At 56.0% G+C, this 17,446-nt stretch overlaps 1 protein-coding gene and 1 long non-coding RNA gene across 7 annotated transcripts in view; one reads left to right on the top strand and one right to left on the bottom strand.

Moving 5' to 3' along the window:
• The window catches only part of LOC105496680 (PR/SET domain 16), a 364,998-nt gene that overhangs the window by 268,654 nt on the left and 78,898 nt on the right, over positions 1 to 17,446 (bottom strand). The gene's annotated exons all lie outside the window — the stretch shown is intronic.
• Positions 4,616 to 7,058, top strand: LOC139355709 (uncharacterized). The gene is made up of 3 exons (XR_011606578.1): positions 4,616 to 5,561; positions 6,239 to 6,355; positions 6,927 to 7,058. It is a non-coding gene; the product is annotated as an uncharacterized lncRNA (long non-coding RNA).

A 17,446-nucleotide genomic window follows, 5' to 3' on the forward strand; every position in this document is an offset into this window, starting at 1 on the left:
ACACAGGAACAGGAAAGACCAGGGGCTAGGAGGGGCCCGCCTGCTATCCCGGCCCCCCGACATGCCGCAGGGAGCCCCTTCCCAAGCACTTCCTCAGTGTGCACCTTGCTGGGTGTCCACAACAGAATGGTGTGGTCACTGGGAGAAAAAGGCTAGGCCTCCGCTCCTGAGCCCAGGTGAGTCATTCTCTGAGCCCAGGTGAGTCTCTGTCCCTAAGCCCAGCTGAGTCCATGCCCCTGAGCCCAGGTAAGTCACTGTCCCTGAGGCCAGGTGAGTCCCACCCTGAGCCCAGGGGCACTCATGCCGGAAGACTGCCTGCCTGCTGAGTCCCTGCATGAAGGGCCAGGCAGAGGGGGGCCTGGAGCTCCTGTGATTGGCCCGACAGGCCACGCCCAGGTATCTCCCCAAGCGCCGCATCACTTGGCACAGAGAGGCGCCAGCCTACCATTGGAAACTGGCTGATCCTCAGAGTGGCAAGAGGCCAGTGCAGGGCGGAGGTCACGGCTTGCACCTCTGGGGAGCAGCCACGGGGCCCATCTGGCTCCCCATGGTGGCGACGGCCCTCCCACCTGCATCTCCCAAGGAGCCGGGGCCGGCAGAGAATGGAGGCAGGCTGGGCGGTGGGCGGAGCACTGCGACCCCCGTTTCCCAACAGCCTCCCCCAACAAACACAGCCCCTCCCCTGCACTGCTGCCGGGACGCCTGACCCCATGATCACGCAGGACCGCGACCTCATTTCCCTCGCAGGTCACCTCGCTCGACCACGCCGCCTCGTAGCCCCTCACCTGCCGCCAGCGTTTAGTGAGCAATCCCTCACGCCTCCAACCATGGTTTCCAGAGACACCGAGCCAGCTACACACCGGGAAAGTTTTCTGTCCGCTCAGCAATGCCCTGGGATTGCTTATGGGATTGAGGTTAGCCAAGGGAGGCCGGGTGCAGGTTTCCAATTTGAAGACTGGAAGCCGTCCTCACTCTGCATGTGGCCATGGCCCTCGATGCCCTCCCCGCAGGGTCCCCTGCCTGGGTCCGAGCAAGCTGGGAAATCGTTCCCAGAAGCTGTCGGCCCAACCTCACGGCTGACATCCATCATGTTTCTAAAAATTAGAAACAAGGAGGCAAAACCTTTCAGTTTAAAAACTTTGCCTTCTCAAATTGCCTATTACACTGTTCGCCAACCCCAGGACAACCTAAAATTATTTTAAATCGCTTTTCAAACCTTACAAAACCACAAACACGGAATGATCTCCTCTGTTTCTCACGCTTTATACTTAAGCCGCTGGCCGGACGTTTGCATAGTGTGTAATTCATGAGGCAGTGGCCTCTGGAAGCTGGTGGATGACACAGGCTTCAGGGCGCGGCGGGCCAGTGGCCCAGACTCAGAACAACCTGCTTTAGAGGGAAGGGGCAGCTGGCTGGACGAGGGTCGGGAACATCCCAGCAGGGCCTTGGTGGCAGCTGCGTCCCCTGGGCCCCGGGGCTCCCTTGGGAAGAGGGGGCAGTGGGAGATGAAGTGGGATTATCCATATTCGTAGGCTGCAGTCCTAGCGGCCATTATTTGGAAGAAGGGTCATTGCGGATGCGACGGGTTAAGATAGCTCACCTTGTTGGGGGTGGCTCCCCCATCCAAATGACCATGCCCTTATAAAACGCAGCTCTGGACGTGAACACGCACGGGGTAGAATACGACGAGCACACGGAGGCAGAGGCTGGGTGATGCTCCTACAAACCAGGGAACGCCAAAGATGCCGGCAGCCCCAGTGAGCCAGAGGGAGGCCGGGACAAGGGTCCTCAGAGCCTCCAAAGGACCTCCCCGCCACAACGTGATCCCAGACTTCTGGGCCTGAGGACCGTGGGAATCTGTTGTTTCAGCTACTCAGTCTGGGGTACCCGGTTAGGACCTCCCCAGGAAGCTAAGGCCGTGTGAGTTTTACTGACCAGCACTGCTTGACCGCCCTTACTCAACACCTACTCCGGGCTGGACAGTCAGAGGTACTCACTCAGGCCATGGGCTGTGCACACCTTGGAGATCTGCGTCCTTCACCTGAATCTGAGCTTGGAACCCGATGGTTGTGCTGAGTGACCCACCAGAAGGGGACCACGCCAGGGGCTGCACGCATCGCCTCTCCCAAAGCCCTCTAGACCCAGGGGCCCGGACACCACTCCCGCAGCGGTGCTGCTTTGACCCTGGACCCTTGACCTCTCTGGCTGCCTGTGTGGCTTCGATGGTCACACAGGGATCATCAGGTCCCTGCCACACAGGAGGACTGAAGGGTGAAGGAGCGGGCGCAGCTGCTGACCGAGCCTGACTCCGCGTTTTCCACACCACTCATCTGCCGTCGGCCCAGCCTTCCTCGCGCAGGCTTGCCGCTGTCAATCCTAAATTATTCACTTCCTGGGAGCACGGTCGTTTTCCAGACCAGGCCTCTCACAAAGCCAGGGAAAGGCGGTTAATAAATCCGTAATGACGACCTTCGTGGGCCTGCGACCTCGGCCGGGGGGAAGGGGCAGGAGCGGGCTCTGCTGGGGTTGCTGCAGCTCTCTCGGGAGTTGTGAGTACGCTTGCTTCCCCGGGATGAGCTTTTCCATCTTCAACACACGAGCCGGCCTATCCACAGGGAAAGAAAGTGGAACCGAGGCTTCGGGGCTGCGGGAGGAGGGAGGCAGAGTCACTGTTTACCGGGCACGGGGTTTTCGTGGCGGGTGATGAGAAAGTCCTGGGCAGAGAGGGGAGCTGGTTCTGCAGCAGCCCAGGCGTTTTGAATACCACCTAATGCCACACTCACAGGTGGTTAAAATGACAAAGATTACATTTGTATATTTTACCACAATTAGCCCGTGTGTGGTTTTGGGGTCTTGGGGTCTGGGGGGGACAGGAAGGGGTGGCAGCCCCTGAGAGGTTGTGTGGAGGTCCCGTGTGGAGGGGCGAGCCACCCTGGCAACGTCCAACCAAGTGCCCTGACGCAGCCCGAACACAAGCAGCTCTGCCCAGGAAGCAATTCCAAACCGAATCGTCTCCATTGCTTTTGTTAAAGATCTTTAGGGAAGCCTGGGAGACCCGCTCTGCCGAACGTGGTCCAAATCCTCATGGAGACAGGCACGCCCGATCCTGCTCCCAGGAGCTGGGACATGGCCGGCACCGGCCTGCTTAGGACTGTTCAGGTGCCGCAAAAATCCCTCCACCAACCTCTGATATTTCAAGAAAAAGAGTCTCGCGGCTCCCGCGGCCGGGCCCGCTGGGGCTGGAGCCCTCTCTGCTGACCGGCCTCTCCGCGCCGGGCGGGCAGGGGACATTTAATTGTGGAGCTGGTGCTGGCAAAAAGCCCTCCTGGTCCAGCGGGCAGCCAGCATGATAATGAGACAGTTTCTATGGAAATGAGCTTATAACTATTCATTTTCTCCCCATTCCCGACCCATCCACAAAGAGGTTTTCCAAAATGACCCCCATTTTCCTACCCCCAGCATCTCCTCACGCCATTGCCCGACCCGCTAATCAGCTCGAGGAGAAAGGAGAGAGGAAATGCCGTCCTTTGACAAGATGTGGGAAACCACCTCGGTTTGTACTTGGTGTGGCTGTGACCGGCAAACAAAGAACCCTCCCCAGCTCTGGGGCCAAGTTGCCAATAAACTTTTCCCTGAGCACTTTCGAGCACGGGGTGTGTGTGTTTGCTGGTGAGAGCCGAAGCGCTCCTTCGCCTCTTTTAAGAAACTTTGAAAACTGCCTGTTCTGCCGGAACTTTCCGCGCTGGCTTCTTCCTGCTCGCCTCCCTCACCTGTCAGCTGTCCTCGGCCGAGCCCTGTCTTTCCTGGGGGAGGAGAAGGCTGGGGCAGGGAGTGGGGACAGCAGAACGTCCCCCCCGGTTCCTGCCTGCAGGCTCGGTGGGGCTGGGGGTCACCCCTCTCTGCCTTTTCTCCCCCCTTTCAGGGTCTCCAAATAGACGGACAGTATTGTCAAGGAAGTCGCGGGAAATAAAGAAATGAAAGCCACCGGCTGCATCCTGCCCGAAAAACAGCTCAGGGCTCACACCCAGGCTCAGCCTCTTGCTGGCTGTGCGGCCCTAGACAAGGTGCTTGACCTCTCTGAGCCCAGCTACCCGATCTGGAAGTGCAAGTAGGAACAGTGTCCCGCCCACGAAGCCGGGAGAAGTAAACGGGCCCATTCCTGCAGTCCCCACCGCACAGCACCTGAGGCACAGCTGTCCTGAGCCGAGGGTCACCGTCATCCTCAGGGTCTTGATGTCAGCCCCGGGCGAGGCTCTAGGGCAGGGACCGAGATGGTGCTTCTCACCCAGGCCATGTCCAGAGGCCTCCGCTGCACTTTGTGGGCAGGAAAGAGGAGCCTGTTTTATTCTCTGCGGCCCAGGCCATTCCCTGTCCTCTCCTCTTGTGTCGCCCTTACCCTGGACGAGGCAGGAGGACACTCCGTGAGGGTCCTTGTCCTTCCTGCGCTCCACAATGTCACGGTGGCACCCACGACTGCCTGGTGAGTTCATCAATGAGGATGACGTGGCAGTTCAGGCCGACACCACCACCCCCAGCCAGGGGCTGAGACTTGCGGTGCGCCAGGGGCCAAGCACACCAGGTGTGGGGTCTGAGGTGGCCACACTGGCCGCGCAAAGGCTCCCGCACCAGCCAACGGCACATCCTCCCTCCAACACATCCTGCCTGCCCAGCCCATGCAAACGGCACCAGGGCAGGAACTGCGGCCTCACTGGGGGTCCCCAGGGGCTGGTCCCCGCAGGGCCCACCCAGCTCTGTGTGCCAAGGGCAAGGCCTTTGGCTTCAGGAGCTCGGAAACGCCCGGCTGCCCACAGCTGGTGCCTCCTGTGAACTCGTGCCTGACACTGGGTGTGTGAATCTCAGCCCAGCACAGCTGGGTTAGGAAATAAAAACATAGAATACCACGTTACCCTTGCATTTCAGATACACGGTGGATGTTTTTTTAGTATAAGTATGTCCCATGAAATATTGGGATATGCTTACCCTATAAAAGTATTTGTGGTTGATATGAAATGTAAAGTTCACTGGGTGTCCTGTATTTTTTCTGGCACTCTGAGTCCAGACACTCCTTTCACCCGAGCCCACTTTGATGGGGTAGGTGCCTCTCACGGTCCCTCTGGGCAGTACCAGGAGCCCCTACTGACCTCTTGACAAGTGTTAGACCTTGACAAAACCTGTCCCAGGACAGTGTCCGGATCGGGCCACCTGGACTCCCACTCGACTTCTTCCTCCCACACACTGGCCCACCACCCACCCCTGTGGGTTGACTGTGTCCCCAGATTCACACTTTGAAGTCTCAATCCCCAGGATATCAGAATGGGACCGTATTTGGAGAAGAGGTCTTTAAAGGGGTCATTAAGGAAAAGTGAGGTCACTAGGGTGGGCCCTGATCCAATCTGACTGGTGTCCTTGTACGAAGAGGAGATGAGGACACAGACACACAGAGGGAAGGCCCTGTGAGGACACCAGAAGGAGATGCCAACTATGAACCAAGGAGAGAGGCCTCGGGAGGAGCCAGCCTGCCGACACCGTGTCTTTGGGCCTCCCGCCTTCAGACGGTGGAGGTAAGTTCCTGTTGCTTAAGCCCTGCGGTCTGTGAGGTGCGTCGTGATGGTGACCCTCGCTGGTGAATGCAGCAGTGCTTCTGCACGTGGCCTGGTGCTGCGCCGGTAACACACGGCTCAGGTGCCAGGACAGGCATCCAGCTTCAGTTCTCATGCCACCCCGTGTACCTCCGGCCTCCCTGTCTGCTTTGGGGTCCCCCAGCCCAAGGTCTCAGGCTGTCCCTGGCGGGATACCGATCAGGGGCTCAGTTTCCATACTTCCTAAAGAAAAATCTCGGCCTGGCACGGTGGCCACGTCTGCAATCCCAGCATTTGGGAGGCCGAAGCAGGTGGATCACCTGAGGCCAAGAGTTTGAGACCAGCCTGGCCAACATGGGGAAACCCTGTCTCTGCTAAAAACTACAAAACTTAGCTGGATGTGTTGGCAGGCGCCTGTAGTCCCAGCTACTCGGGAGGCTAGGGCAAGGAGAATTGCTTGAACCCAGGAGGCGGAGGTTGCAGTGAGCTGAGATTGGGCTACTGTACTCCAGCCTGGGCAACGGAGCAAGACTCTGTCTCAAAAAAAAAAAAAAAAAAAAAAAAAAAGGAAAAAAAAGAAAAGAAAAGAAAAGAAAAAAGGAAAAGAAAAATCTACAACAAACTCGTCAGCTCAGTGTCCTCTTTTACCCCCATAACAGCTGGTCGAGCCCATGGCGATGAGATTGTGAAGTCATCGTGTCTTCTCGCCATGCCAACAAAATTGAATTTTAAGATTCAAATGACTCAGCAAAAATATGGAAATATCAGTGACTCAGGTATAGGCGAGAAAGATAGGTTTTAAAAATGTTTTAATTAGATTTTTATTTTGTTTCAAAATTATTTTGTTTTAAAATTATTTTAAATTTAATTACATTTACATTTTAAATTAAAACTTAAATGTAAATGCTCACAGTACATTTCCAACAGAAGACAAGTTTTAAAATTCAGCTGAGCCCAGCTTCCCCTTTGGGAAAGTAAGCCCCTTGAGGTCAGGCCCTTTCCCCCTTTGCAGTGTGCCTCTAGAATGCCCAGGGGTCTGTTGATGGAGAATGTGACGCGGTCAAATGAGAGAGGACCACTGTCCCGTTACGGAGATGGTGGCAAGCAGGTGTGTTTGCCAATACAGAATGGGCACAGCCTTGTATGAGGTATTCCACACCAGAAATCATTTATGTGTGTCTCCCTATACGATGCATGTGCAAGACTGGAAAAGTATTCCGGATATTATCTCGAGAGGAGGAGACGCAAGGTTTTCCATTTCAAAATGTCTTTCTGTATTTTCTGCAGTGACCAGTCATTGTTTTCATCCTTTGTAATTTTGTAATTTTCGTAATATATCTGTCCTAGGTCAAAAGAGAGGTTTAAGTGGGAGGAAGATGGCATTCTTGGTGCTGGGACTGAGGCGTTCACCCCGGCGGTGCTGGGGGAGGCCAGATGGCCTCGATGACCCTGGGCACATCCCCAGCCTCCGCCAGCCGACACGCTCTGCCCGCCTAGGTGTTGTCTCTGGGGCCATCTCCGCTAGTGGCCAAACACAGTCTCCCGTGGGTATTTGCTGAGGCATCTCCCTGTCCAGCAGGTGCGAATCTGGGAACTTTCCGGAGAAGTCTGTTCCGGCCCCACCATCCCATCCACGACCAGACCCAACAGGTCCACTTTCCTTGTAATTCCCCACCTGTGACTTCTCTGTAACCTACAGTCTCTCTTCTTTCTCATCTACAAGCTCTTTTCTGTCTATAAAGACCTTATCCTACCAAACAACTGGATCTGGCCTACGTCTGTTTTCAAGAGACGATCAGCCCCCAGCCCCCTACAAAGGCGTTTTTTTTTTTTTTCAAATGGGGTCGCAAAAGGGCTGGGAGCCTGGGGGCAGGTCCCCAGATCAAACGCTGTAAATTCAATCGATCAATAGAATAAATGCAGTAAACACAACAAAATGCAGGCTGTGTTTGGGACGTACTTGTGTGCTGTGTATCTGAAATTCAAATTGAACTGGGTGTCCTGGATTTCATCTGCCGGATCTGGCCACGCTCCCTGAGGGCCTGAGCTCTTGCGCCGGCTCAGCGGTTGCCGGTTGCTGCGTGGCCCTCCTCTTCCAGGTCCCGCCCTGTGAGCCGCCCAGGCTGAGCCCGGCAGGTGCTAACACTCCCTCCTCCGGGACCCACCATCTGGGCATCTGGGCAGCCACGGCTGGTTCTGGCCGGCGGTCACCTCTTGGCCCTCGTGCTTAGCCCCAGCCCAGCCTCTAAACAGACACTTATTGGCGTACGACTTGCACCACACGCAAACTCCATAGTCCTACAGCACCCTCCGTTCTGACGTGCTGGGAGACCCCGTGTCCCCACTGAGGCAGCTGGAGGCCACCCTGGAGCTGATGCCTCCACCTGCTTCTCTCAGGCCACAGGGTTGGTGCAGAGTCTCAGACAGAAGCCACTTCCTCTGCTTCCCCCGAGGAGCTAAAAGCAAGCCCACATGGGCCCTGGGGCTCTGACTTTGAGCTGGGGCCGCTGCTTGAGCTGGGCAGGGGCTGCGTGGTGAGCCCTGCCCTGGAGCTGAAGGACGGAGGCTTCTCTGAACGGGTCCAACCCTCTCTGGTCTGGAGAAAAAATTCCCAAAGCAGATTTGTTTCCCTCCTCCTTCCTAGTTCCTGTCAGTTAAAAATCATCGAGAGAGAGGGAGACCTCCAAATGCATAGCTCCTGCCTCTACTAGGAGGAGGGGTGACAGCAAGCAAGATCCCTCCAAACTAGAAAACCATTTTGTTCTTCTTTTGCAGGCATAGATATGGCTTTGGGTTCATCCCTCTTCTTAAGGATAGGCATTGACTTAAATCCAGCCATAAAACTAGAAGCAATGGCTACTTTTTCCTCTGTAGACAGAGAGAGGATTTGCTGCAGAAACCATCTTTGCCGATTTCCCTCCAAGAATCATTTCCCCCAAAGTCACCTAAAATCAAACCGATCACAATTAAAATTCAAAGTGACCACAATCAAACGCGTGGAAACTGTCCTGCCGCCCGGGAGCCCTGCAGACAGCCCCATCTGTTGCTCGGGGCAGCCCGGGGCCCTCATTCTATCACGGCTCAAAGTAGGTTATCTAAATAAATGGGAGAGGAAATCAACGAGATATATTAGCGCGGTGGGATATTTGTCATCTCCTCTGTCTTTCCTTCCCCAAGAATATCGGTGATGAATTTGCAAATGGTCCTGGATTATGACAGAGCTGTTTTCTCTCTTCATTATTTATCCCTTCTCTGAGCACCTCGATTAGAGACCACAGTGACAAATGCATGAATAAAAGGCAAAGACAATATTTTAGCAATGTGTTGTAAATCTCCTTCTACGCATTATTAATTTAAAGAAATCCATTACACCAAGCAGCTCTGAAGAGGAAGACAAGGGTAATGCAGGGGTGCCTGCTGCTCTGGAGGGTCAGGGTAAAGGAAAAGCAAAATCAGCTGCGTCCCTGAGCTGAGGCCGGGCTGGTCTCTCACCGAATCCCCGAAGCCTTGCAACCACCTAGATTTTATTTAAATAAAAGGTGAAACATTTGCTCCCCCAAACGCAAGCACATTTTGCAAAGTGGAAAACAGTGCTGTTTGAAATTATCTCATTTTTCAGGAGCGGGGAAGGCGAGGCCGGCGGCCCTCCCTCCTCCCCGGGTGAGACGCTGCAATGCTGCTATATCGGGAGGAAGGAAAAAGGAAAACAGATGGAAGGTGCTGGTCGCGGGAGCAAGTGCATCGGGAACAATGGAGGGGCCCCTTTTCTGCTCCCTCAGAGAGCACCACGGTGCAAATCTGTGTACAGCGATACCACCAACCACGCAGATAACAGGGCAATAACCCCGCGGACCCGAACCAAAGTCCTCGCGGAGACCATGCTAATTGGGCGAAGCCACACGGCAGCCGCGGCCAAGCCCTGCAGCCTGGATTTTCTTTCCCCTGTTTTATTTCCTTTCAAAACCCTCCAAGAAAGGAGCCATGGGCCCCGGGTCCCATCCCCTGCCATGGCTGGTGATTGAGTCAGCTCTGGACGCCTCCGGAGAGATGCCTCTCCCGGGGCCCTTCCTAGAGAGGTCAGCAGGATGGCAGCCTCCCTCCAATCTGGGGTCCCTAAGGAAGACTCCGGAGCCCCTGAGAGGTCGGGGGGATGCCAAGTCGGCCCCCAGAGCTTGGCACCCGCATGGAGCCTGCCCCTGGAGTTTGATGTGAGGCCCCAGGGCCCACAGGCGGGCTTCGGGGTCTGGGAAGAAACGTTTAGTTTGTTTCTACCAGGGATGGCGGGGGTTGGTTCACACAAAACCTCCATTCACCCACATGAACCAAAGGCTTACTTTGGTGTCTTGCTTTGTTTTTTAAGACAGAATTTGAGTTTCTTCTTCATTTGCTTAGACTGATGATCCCCCTCCTTATGAAGCAAAGGGATTTTTCTAGCGGTTTTTATACTTGCTACCCACTGCCCCCTGACCCGGGGTTCCTGGTGGAGGGGTGAGAACGGCCTGGAGGTCAGCATACATCTCAACCAGGGTTCCGTGCCTTCCTCCACCCCGACCAGCACCAAGGTCTCCCGGCCAGCGCAGGATGCCCGGCCGACAGCGTGAAGCTGGAATGGTGCCCATGCCGGGGCCTCAAGAATACTGGGGAACCCAGCTTGGGCCATGGGGGCCGAGGGAAAGTGGGAAGGGCCATGGGGGCAGGAGGTCTGGGGCATGAGGTAGGAAGGCCATTCCTGGAGCCGGGAGGGGTGTGCTGCCCACAGCTCCGTGCTGCAGCCCTGGGGCAGCCCTTGCCCGTCTGACAATGCCTCCACCTGGTATCCTACTCCGTGAAGTTTCAAGTCATTCCCATAGAATGTGCAAGGCTGCCACAGCGACAGGCAGCTCCATCCTCTCCTGTAACCGCCCACCCAGTGGGGATGGGAGTGCCCCCTCAAAAGCGTCCGTCCCCCGGTCCACCCCCCTCCCCCCGCCACCCAGGGAGAGTGCGCCAGCCTGTGGTGACAGTGCCGGTCCGTCCACTTAGGGACACGGTGGTGGATCGCCATGGCAGATCCTAACGACTTGTCACAGGCACGGCCGTGGCAGGTCCCGGCGACAGCCACAGCAGCACACACGGGAAACAGCAGCAGGGCCCAGTAGGACCCGGCAGCTCTAAGATCAGAAACTCACAAACAAAGGACCCCAGATTGGGAGAGCGCACAGGAAGGGGAGAGCCGTCCCTGTGCTGATTTTACTGTATTTGCCGTGCGTCAGCCTAATTGCTTCAGAAGCTGTGGCTTTCTTTAACATGGAGCTCGCAAAGGAAGCCTCCCTGGTAACATGTGAAATCAAAAGTTGGATCTCTACGCAGATATGCACATATTAATTTGAATTTTGTAAGACAAGTGCTGCATGTTATTAATATAATTACTGGTTATAGAAACTGTGTATTTACTGCGCTTTCTATATTACTTTGCTTTCCACGCTTCTCAATGGCGCGGGTTTAATATTCAGCTGGTGTTTACTTAGCATATGACTGTTAATCAGCGTAAATTAAATGTGTACTTGAAACCCCCACTTAAAGCCCAGCTAATTATTTTTTGATCCAAACAGGACTGCCTTTTCCGGAAGGGTGAATCGGGGCTCTCCGGGACCAGCTCATGGCGAGAGAAACTGTTGCCAGCATTGAGGACCGGCCTCCAAAAGACACCCGGCAATTTTCCTTGCCCTGTTTCTCCTGCAGCAAATGATGGGTTGTCTCCAGGGGAGCCCCACTCTGGTCCAGCCTGGGGACCGCGCCGTGGGGAGCTTCTGCCCCCGGGGAACCGCCCGCCTGGCCTGTCTAGCCGCACATGGGCCACTTTGCCAGGAAAGTGCAAACCACGTGGCTTCAACACTGCTTCAGACACACGTATAGACACGCACAAGCACACACGTGTGCACACCCAGCCCAGGGCTCCGGGGCCTGCTGTGGCTCCCCAGGCCCACGTTCCTCACCCCTTTCAGACCCTGCCTGGCCCAGAGCTCACCTCTCCAGAGCTGTTGCCTGAGGACATGGAGCAGCAGGGGTGAGGAGGGTTGCAGATCCCTCAGGTGGCAGGGGAGGGATCACCGTGCACCAAACAGGGAGGCCAGGTGGCACGGCCCCTGTTCCCACTCAGAAGAAAAGAGGAGCAGATCTGAGCACCACTGGAGCTAGAGCTGGCTCTGGCCTGGCTGGCCCCGGCCTCGGGCCGACTGGTTCACTCCTCTGGTCTGGTGATTCCTGGGCACCTCTCTGACTAGGGGCCCTTTAGAAATTGACCCGTTAGTTTGCTCTCCTGGGAGCCATCCTCAGATCCTGTCTTCTGGCCTGGGCTTGGCAGAGGGGAGAGAGGGCATAGCAAGAAAGCAGGCACCAAGGACAGGCCAGAGCCTCTGGATAAAGCCCCTCCTGCCTGAGGACGGGGACCTCCTGGGGCTCAGGTTATGGCCTTGGGCATCTCTGAAGCCGAGGACCCATGCTATGGCTGAGTCCCTGCAGCCCTCCCCAGGGTGCCTGACCCAGCCATGCATCAGAAGCCAGATGGACAGCATCATAGCCTTGTCCTCAAGGGCCACTGGCCCTTGCTCTTAGAGACCTCAGGGGGAAGCATAGCTCCCTGAGAAATGTGCTCACTGCCATAGCAGGCAGCACCATGGACCAGTGCTATCTCTAGAAAAGAGGTCAGAACCCCTCCAAGCCTTCATTTCTTCTTTGGGAGATGGGATCTAATTTAGAGAGTCTGCTCAGAGGATTCAGAAGCCAGAGCGTAGCCACTGCCTGGCAGGTTGAGGCCCCCAGTATATCTCCATGGACAGATGGATGGATGGATGGTGGCTGGGTGAATGGATGAATGGATAGATAAATGGATGGATGGATGGATAAGGATAGATAAATGGATGGATGGATGGATGGATAAATGGATGGATGGATGGATGAATGGATATATAAATGGATGGATAGATGGATAGATACATGGATGTATGGATGGGTGAGTGGATAGATAAATGGGTGGATAGATGGATAGATAAATGGATGGATGGATGGATGGATAGATAAATGGATAGATAGGTGGATGAATGGATGGGTGGATAGATAAATGGATGGATGGATGGGTGGATGAATGGATGGATGGATGGATGGATGGATGGATGGATGGATGGATGGATGGATAGATAAATGGATAGATGGATGGATGGATGGATGAAAGGAGTGATACATGGATGGATGAAGGAAAACTGCTTCAAAGCTCAAGAGTCTTCATTGCTAGGTTCCTAATGGGGCCTAACCTGGCATTGCCCCAGATTCTGAATCAGGAATTCTTAGAGACCCCTGCCTTCCCCACCTCCACCATCACAGCAGCAGCTATGGCAAGATGCCCTCAGAGCCACAGCAGAGACTCCAGCCGCATCCATGCTCAGTCTGTGTCTGGTCCTGTTTTGGATCCTGTACAAATCTGTGAGGATGAGGCCATTCTGAGCAATGTGCCACGGAGCCAGGCAGTAACCAGCACAGCATCAGGAAGCACCACGCAGAGGACAGAGCAGACTCCCACCCACCAGACCCCTGTTCTCTCCAAGAGTGGGGTGTGTCGACCCAAAGGCATATTCCCATTTCTGAGGTTTCGAAGCCATAGTTGACTGGAAGGTGCTCCAGAGACAGGGGGCGCAGGCCAGACGCGATGCCCGCAATGACTTCCCACACTCCCAGGGTGAAAGCTGACCCTGTCGGCCCACAGTTGGGCTCTCTTCTCCGGGAGTGGAGAATACAGTGAGCCGTGGCGAAGCTGAGCTCTTGCCTAAGGCATGCCTGGCCACTCAGACACTCTGGCAGAAGCCGGTGCTGTGGGCGGCCCCCAAGAACAGCCGTGGGGCTAGCAGTGTCAATGCTGGCCTCTGCCCCAGGTCCTGGCTGGACACAGCTCACACATGCTGCCTAGGAATCAGGTAGGTCTCACCTCTGCTTTACCCACCCACAGGCAGATGGAAGTCTGATCAGAACACACCCTCTGGGAAGCCTGTTAGTACAAGGAGGAAGGGTACCCACGTGGAACCACCTAGAGTGAGCCTGTTGGTCTATGGCCCAACTTGGCAGGGTGGACCCCATAGGCACCTTCCCTGTCCCTCGCCTTGCAGCAGAGTCTGTTCCCAGGAGGAACTGAGAGTGGGGTGCTCCCTAATCCCTAACCCAAAGAACAGCCCCCCAGTAAGGACCCTACTTCTGTCTGGACTCCGTGGAGGTTTGGACCTTGGTCGAGGCTTCTCTAGACCAGATGGGGGTATAGAGTGTGCCCCAGGACCCTGCCCCCATCCCCAGCGAGGGGACAGACACTGACTCAATTTGTTGCACCCAGAGACAAAGGCAATTGGGAGCCTGGACAGCTGCCCAGAGGCAGCCCACGCAGGAGACACAGAGATGTCTGAGGACCAGGAGGCCCAGGGGTCCCGCCACCCCAGTGAGGGCGGCCAGTGGAGGACCAGCCCCCGCTTCCATAGCTCTAGGACCAGTCTTCTTACCCACTGCCATAGCTCTAGGACCAGTTCCCCCTATCTGCTTCTGTAGCTCTAGGACCAGGCCACCCCACCCCCAGCTTCCAAACCTCTAGGACCAGTCCCCCCAACTTGCTTCCAGAGCTGTGGGACCAGCCCCCTGCTTCCATAGCTCTAGGACCAGTCCCTGCTGTCCCCCTTTCCATAGCTCTAAGATGAGTCCCCCCACCCCCGTTTCCATAGCTCTAGGACCAGCCCCTCTGGCCTCCATAGCTCTAGGACCAGTGCCCCTGCTTCTGTAGCTCTAGGACCAGTACCCATTGCCCCCATTTCCATAGCTCTAGGACCAGCCCCCCCAGCTTCCATAGCCCTAGGACCAGCACCCCTGCCCCCCAGCCCCATTTCCATAGCTCTAGGACCAGCCCCCCTGGCCTCCATAGCTCTAAGACCAGCCACCCCAACCCGTTTCCATAGCTCTAGAACCAGCCCCCCAGCCTCCATAGCTCTCGCAGCTCTGCCATGGGCCTCGGAGACCAAAAAGCAAGGAGGAAGCTCAAACATCCACCATGGCGAACTGGCTACTCGAAAAACTCTGAGTTCCCCCGTGTGTTTAAAGCTCGAGTCGAAATGCCCAGATTCTTGGGAGGGTGGGCAGGTGGGCACCACAGATGCCAGGGAAAGGGGAGTCCACAGTGGACGGCACTGTGTGTGTGTTTGGATAGAGGCTGAAAACCTCCATTTTTATTATATCTTTTTATTTTATTTTACTTTATTTTTGAGATGGAGTCTCCCTCTGTCACCCAGGCTGGAGTGCTACAGCGCAATCTTGGCTCACTGCAACCTCCGCCTCCCAGGTTCGAGTGATCCTCCCACCTTACCCCCCGATTAGCTAGGACTACAGGCATGGGCCACCACACTCAGCTACATATATTGTTTTTTTTAATTAGAGATGGGGTTTCACCATGTCGGCCGGGCTGGTCTCGAACACCTGACCACAAGTGACCTGCCCAACTTAGCCTCCTAAAGTGCTGGAATTACAGTCGTGACCCACCACGCCTGGCCCCAAACCTCAATTTTTAGATAGCCAAGGGCCAAGTGTCAGACCCACAGCTTTCCTTTTACAGACAAGGAAACAAGTTCTGGAAGGTTACATGGCTCTCCCAAAGCCATCCCCCTACAGAGTGCAAGGCTTGTAAAGCTGGCACGTGTGTTTTGGCGGATTCCAGCAGATTCGGGGAGGGATGTCCGCACCCCGTCATGGTGTCCAGGGTGACCTGTGTCCTCTCCTCAGGGCAGGAACCATGACAGGAGATGGACATGCCCCGGCCACAGTGTCCACTTGTCCTGGCCTCTTTGTCCATCGGTGGTAGCAGCAGAGCCTGGAGAACCCCGGGGCTCCTGCCTCCTTGAACCCTGTCTGGGCCCAACAGGAACTAAGCAGCTTCGAAAGTGACAGCAGGAGTACACGAATCTCAGAAAACCCATGTCCCTGGCCTTGAGCTTGGATGAGTAGGGCGGGTGGATTGCTATGTCCCCAGCCTGCCCGGGAGCCTCCCTCCCTGCAGTGAAGGTGGATGGAGGAAACGGTAATTAACAAGGGAACTCACTGGTTCTCCTTCCTGATGAAATAAAATTCGGCACCATCTTGCATATAAAGGGCGTTCCCTAACTGTGGGCTAGGGGCTGCCTGAGGCTTCACAAATGCCAGTCTGGCTCATTGAGTGGTAAATCCAGGAAGACGGTGTGGATTCTTGGCCTCCGTCAGCTGGGAGCACCCACACCTCCCTGCAGAGGTCCAGGTGGAGTCTGGATACACACAATGCACCCTTGTGTAGATTCATGTCCTCAGCCAGGAGCGGCAGGGCAGGCCTGAGGGCACCCACAGCACCTGTATGGGTAGACCTCACAGTGGGGGCCCCAGGCTGTCTGCCCCCACCCGGGTCTCTGTTCTCCCCGTCCGGCTCTGGCCCCCTCCCTCCTGGTTTTGGGCATCTCAGAACCACTGGAAACCATTCTGCCACCCTAGACCTGCCTGCTTCGTCTTCTTCAGGAGGAAGGAGCTATGGGTTTGTGGCTTTCGTCCTCACCCACGTTCTCCGTCCCCCAGTGGCTGCCCCTGCCATGAGGCTGACAATATCTCATCCAGGCTCTTTGCCCAGGCATCACGCCCCCCACCCCAAGGCTTGCTGTGACTCTTGTACCCCTGCCCCCCACTGTTTCCATCTCTCCCAGCTTCCCAGTGCCCTTGCAATAAGGAATCCGCAGAGGCGGAGAACCTCGGAGGAGTGACGGGCGGAGCAGGGGACAGAAGCCGGGGTGGCCAAGACGGAGGGCCCCTGGGATGGGGGGCTCCCGTGACCCCCCAGATGCCAGCAGAGCTGGGCTCCAGCCCTTCCCCACTGCCCTCTGCCAACATTTCCTCCGAAACTGAGATCCTCCTTTTTTGGAACGACAAACCCCCACAACATACTGAATCTCAAAAATGTATTAACAAACACGCTGGCTTTCTAGAAGGACTTTCAACATGTGCTAAGTAAGGGGGGATGGATTTGGGGATTTTAGAGAGATGTTGTCCCTCCATGGTCCCAGGCAGTGCCCAGATTCACCACCCTCCGGCTTTGCACCGCCACTCTGATACAAACTGGACTTCCAGACGGACTGGGCTGGCTCGGCCAGGACAAGTCACCGCCCACCTGAGATTGGATCTGAGCCCCGTGAGCATCAAGGAGGTCCCAGCAAGGAGGTGACATCTCCTGGACTGTAAAATTCCGACACTGCTCCCCAGGGCTGGGCCACCACCATGGGGAGCTGCCCCCTCAGGGGTGGGGAAGGTAAAGCAGGGGGTCCACCTGCTGGGGGGAGTGGCTGGACACACCCCATGCCTGACACGCAGCGCAGCCCAGCCCAGCCCTGCCGGAAAGCTCCTTCCTCACTTCTGGCCACCAGCCCTCCTGTAGCTCCTGGCTCCCGGGTTTGCAGGGCCACCTGGTGAGGGACACCCCTAGAGTAGATTCCTGGGCGGCCACCTGTGGCTGCTCCGTCCTGGCGCCCGGGCCTGCTCCCACCAGGGCCACCAGGGCATGAGATTGCACCCAGTTTCCTCACTCCCCTGGGGACTCCTTCCTGCCTCTCAGCCCGGCCCCTCCCACAAAAGTGTCCTGATGCCCAACCGCGCCCACCACCTGCAACTGAGGTGGACAGAGGGCCCCCGAGAGAAGATGCCAAAGGCGGAACTTGAATCTGAACACATCTCGGTATTGCCAAGTTGCCCTCAAAAGGTGAGCTGCAAGATGGGGTCGGCCGCAGGACGGGGTTCAGAGAATGGGGATTGAGGTCAATGCAGAATCAGGCAAAGCAGCCTGGCCCAGTGCATCTGAA

Source organism: Macaca nemestrina, chromosome 1 (assembly GCF_043159975.1).
Source record: "Macaca nemestrina isolate mMacNem1 chromosome 1, mMacNem.hap1, whole genome shotgun sequence".
In the NCBI taxonomy this organism is placed as follows: Eukaryota; Metazoa; Chordata; class Mammalia; order Primates; family Cercopithecidae; genus Macaca; species Macaca nemestrina.